We start from the raw sequence: 4,999 nt of genomic DNA, 5'->3' as shown, positions 1-4,999 counted from the left end.
TTTATATACAGAGGTGGTCAAAAGCAGACCTGAAGCCAGTTTACAGAAGCCAACAGAATCCTTAGAATAATTCACAAAAGCGTGTTGGAAAAAAAACAACAACCCGTGCATCACTACCACAAGGCCCAGACTGAAGAAGACGACTGCAGGATTATTAAACTGACTGTGATCTGTGATCTAAACTGTGGTCTAAGGTTCTGAACCATGGAAGCACCACCAGTACTGAAGAACACTGTGGACAGACAGTGGGTTTGGATGGTTCTGTTCATTTAGTTCATTCAGACAGTGTGTTCTTTTCTCTAATACACTGTGTGTCTGTTCTGCTGCTGTCTGAACCTTTAACCACTTTATGTTGTTCAGTTACATTTAAAAGAAAATTCCAGGTGTTAGTCTGTGTTTAGTTTGGTTAAATGTCTGAGAAGGACTGTTGATGATTGTGTCTTAGTTTTTTCTTCTGCTCTTTCTTGTACATTGTTCATGTTCCAGTGAACGTCAGTACGTCAGAACGTCAGTCGTTCATTGTTGAACTTCTGTGTCTGTTGTTCCTCCGCTGTCAATGTGATGACGTCATCATACGAAAAGTCGACTCAACTTCAACTTTATTGACAATAAGTTGATCTGAAAAAATCTGAAGTCACTAATGCCCTAGTACAACTGTGTATTACAGTTACTTTTTCACAATATACACTTTAATCTAAACTAACCCTGAAGCTTAGATGGAACAGTTCAGCAGTGGTTCCAACCTTTTTTTTACTCCTGACCCCATTTTAACGTCACAAATTCAGGTTTTAACTACTTCATATTTAACATCACAGACTTTTTTTTTTTGGCTAAAATTCATTTGTTTTTGATCATGTAATAGTTTGCTATACTGTAGCAAATAACTATTAATGTTAGAGGACATTTAGTCTGTATAATGTCTATTATTGTGGACAGAGGCAGGAAATCCAGGTGTAGATTAAAGGCTCAGGATCTGTCCAGTCAGTCCAGCTGGGATTTACAAGGAGGACAATTAATACTGAACAAACAAGAACTGAAACTCTGAATGATTGAAAGAGCTGCAGCATCTGAAACTGACCACAGTGAACATGTGACACAAACAGAACCACAGTTTGTCTGGTATGGACTGGGATTGTCTCTGCAAACTCACCATAGATTTTTTATTCGTGAATTTTTTTATTTTTTTTATTTGTTTTTATCAATTACTGGAAATTCAGGCAATTCCATTGAATTGCAGGCGACCCCATGTGGGGTCCCGACCCCAAGGTTGACAACACTGCATTACATCCTGAAAAGTACCAAGACAATCAGACAACAAATAGGTCGGTCCTTTGACCAACACAGATTTAGCTTAATTCTTTGGACTGCAACGCATAAGACCAGGGTTTAATTCCTGATCAAAGCAGCAACCTTTTCTGCAGATTTTCAAATGGGGGGGTGCGGCACCACGGGCACCGCTAGGCAGATCCACCACTGTCCATGTTTTCTTTTGGTGGCGTATCGGATGATTTCAGTATTTACTGGTGTGAAACCATGTGAGGTTTGTTGGAGCTGTTAACACCTTAAAATGTTGTAAATATGTGAGTCCAGCCTGGTTTCAAGGACATCACAAGGAAAAGTGTGGAAATCACTTCATTTATTCATTTACACTTTTATTTGAGCCTCAAAAAATCATTGAGGTTCCCTTCGTTCTGTGATACAGAAACATGTATAGACAAAAAATGCCAAACATTTTTACAACCCAGTAAAACGACAGTGAGGACAGCTGCAGACTGAGGGGGCGTGGTCTGACAGCGGACTTTAAAACGTCCAAAGGTAGTGCCAGTGTCCATGCTGACACTAAACACTGCTACATGTGTTTGGTTCACAAAAAGTGAAAGTGGTCTTTCCTAGTTCAGAATAAACCCACAGGATCAAAGCACTAGACCACAGGTGTCAAACATGTGTCCCGGGGGCCAAATCCGGTCCGCCAAAGAGTCCAGTCCGGCACTGGGGATGAATATGTGAATGCAAAATTACACTGAAGACACAAACAACCCCCTATTCAGGTTCCACATCACACCCATTCAATCTCCATTGGGCAGGACTGAGTAAAATACGATCATAATACAGAAATAATGACAACTCCAATTTTTTTTCTTTGTAAATGTAAATATTTTCATGTATTTACACTAAAACAAAGTATAATTTTGCAAAAATGTGAAATAACCTGAACAAATATAACAACCTCAAATGTCTTAAGAGAAATAAGTACAATTTACCAATATTCTGTCTGTTATGAAAGTTTTGTGTGTTTGTAGATCCACTGGGATCTGTACGTTCTAATGTACATGTGGAAAGGATAAACTGAGGCAGAATAGTGTTCAAATTACACTGACTTTTTTCAGTTTCTTTATGTTATTCACATCTGTGAAGGATAGTTTGTAGATGTACACCTTTTCATAATGTACTTTTACTGTTTTCACTCTAAAACAGAGAAAGTTTGGAGTTGACATTATTTCTATGTTATTCTGTTATTATTTTCCTGGTTCGGTCCACTGCAGATCAAATTAACTGAATGTGGAACTCTAACATGAGTTTGACAGCCCTGCACTAGATCATCAGTAGAGTCAGTACGGCTGAGTCCTACTGCGACGTCATGTCAGACAATTTCCAGATGAAAACCTGTCCCACATCTGTGCCTCACAGCGTCCACGTCTGGTGTTTATGGATCACCTTTACTGAATCTGAGAGATAAACTGAGGATGAGCACAGCAGCAGCTCTGGAGACCAGATGAATGAAGACAACATTCTGTGATTTATCTACAAATCAGATGAAAGACAGATCTGTTTCTTTATTTTATTTAAATCTTACTTCTGTCATTGGTTTTGTGATGAGATTTTAGAAACAGTTTTTAATATATACCCTATTACACCAGGATATTAAATTGTAAAAGCTTGTCCATCTATTATCCACATTAGAGTTCCCTGTAGCCTTTGCATCACATTAGGACAAAGAAGTCTGATGTCGTTCCATGTTTAGTTCTGTGGTATATAATGAATGCACATGCAGTTAGCAGGGTTTCATTTATTTCCACTGGTGCAGAAAAACTAGGGTGCATTAGTCTTCCTTTGAAAAGGCTTTTAAAAAGTTCTGACTGGTAAGTGTGAAATTTTACACAAGACTTTAACAGTTCTTCTCCTGCTTAACAACCTGCATCTAGTGAGTCATCATCATCATTATTATTATTATTATTATTATTATTATTATTATCATTATTATTATTATTATTATTATTATTAATACAGTATTAATAGTGCACAACATTAGTCTGTGTGAGTCGACATGTTGACAGGCTGGAATTTACTCAGATAAAAGAGCAGATATCAGCCCTCATCAACACACATCGGTTGTTTGTAAAGAAAAGTTCCTTTCAATTCACAGATATTTTGCCACCGACTGATATTTATTTGATGTTGTATTCATGGCTGTTTCCTTCAATTTGCAGGATTTAATTTGTGCCCATTCACAGACATTGTGATGAAGGCCTTGAAAGAAAATAACGTTGGTACAGATGAGGGCCAACGGTTCTTTATCAGTATAAGCCTAGACCTTCACAACCTGTGGATTTGTGTGCAGAACCAAACACCAGGTCAGATATGATCTGACTTCAGTATCAACAGACTCCCGTACTCACAGCAGACAGAGAAAGCATCAGTTTGACTATCCATAGTGTTGGACCATCAACCATTCAGGTTATCCCTAAAATACTGGCACTTAAATGGTAAACAATGACAACACGTCAAAATACTAGGGATGCATCGGCTCCGATACTCAGTGTGTGTACTCGTACTCGTAAAAGTAATCTGATACAAATGCACCCAATCCCACTTGTGTCCCGTGTGCCATTCCCAGTTCAGTGCGCAGGTACGAGGAGGAGGAAGAATGTGTGTGAGTGTGAAGAGTGTGGAGGCTGATCAGAGTAAGGCTGACTGACAGTACCGTTCAGACACAGATACAGATGCAGCCTTCTGTCTGTAATCTGACTACATTCATCTGTTTTCCAGCTGATGGAGGATGAGTACCCAGACACAGAATACCAGCGGGAGTACGGAGCGGTGCGGACCGCCGCCAGTGGAAGTGAAAACCAAACCTGTCACTCATTTGTCTTTTCTCTTCCTGCTGAAGCTAAACTTTTAAACCTTACAGAGAAAACACTAACATTAGTATCACAGTAGTGTTCCTCTGTCGTCTACAGGTTTGGTATTACTGACTTTCTTCTTCTCTTCTCATTAACTTCCTCTTTCTTCGTGGTATTGTCCAGTATGGGTTAATTCAGAGCAGCGCCCCCTGGTGGATTAACTGACAAATGCTCATTCCAACACATTAATGTCAGTAGCAGCACTTTGTTCCAGTCAGACTAATGACAACGACAATAAAGCACATTTACAAAAGGAACGAACACTGGAATGGGATTATTAAGGACTAGGATCAGTACTCAGTATCAGCAAGTACTCAAATGGAAGTACTCGTACTTGTACTCAGTCCTGGAAAAAAGTGGTATCAGTGCATCCCCACAAAATACCATAAAAAAAGCAGGTGAAGAAAGTAGGCGGAGCTTCCTAATACCCCTGGGCGCACAACACTTTGCCCCTCCTGCTCACTGACGCCCTGTCTACCCAGGGGTTAATTTTGAGTCTTAACTTTCATCTTTTTAAAAACTTTTCCAAAATTTGTAAAATAAAATACATTAGAGGCACATGTAAAGAACATGGATGGGCGGATAAGGTCCATAAAATCAGCTGGACCAAATTTTCCAAGTTGAAATGGCATCAGACTGTGCACTGCACCTCCCCAGCGCTAAAGAACACCTGTCACATCTGGAAAGAATCAGGTGAATAGTGTCTGAGAAATGGGATGGACGACGGACAAGAGTCTCAGACGGACAGACGTAATTCCTGGTCTATCTACATAGCCCCGCCTTCTGGAGCAGGTGGGCGGGGCTAAAATAATACTGGG

At 39.7% G+C, this 4,999-nt stretch overlaps 1 long non-coding RNA gene across 1 annotated transcript; it reads right to left on the bottom strand.

The window, feature by feature from the left end:
• Nucleotides 1-1,630: 1,630 nt before the first annotated feature.
• Nucleotides 1,631-3,918, bottom strand: LOC115431707 (uncharacterized). Its single transcript, XR_003937129.1, has 2 exons — nt 2,594-3,918; nt 1,631-1,921 (listed from the first exon to the last, which is right to left on the bottom strand). It is a non-coding gene; the product is annotated as an uncharacterized LOC115431707 (long non-coding RNA).
• Nucleotides 3,919-4,999: the final 1,081 nt, after the last annotated feature.

Source organism: Sphaeramia orbicularis, chromosome 13 (genome assembly GCF_902148855.1).
Source record: "Sphaeramia orbicularis chromosome 13, fSphaOr1.1, whole genome shotgun sequence".
Classification (NCBI taxonomy): domain Eukaryota; kingdom Metazoa; phylum Chordata; class Actinopteri; order Kurtiformes; family Apogonidae; genus Sphaeramia; species Sphaeramia orbicularis.
Note: the sequence above shows the minus strand (reverse complement) of the source record. Positions and strands in the feature narration are given on the sequence as shown.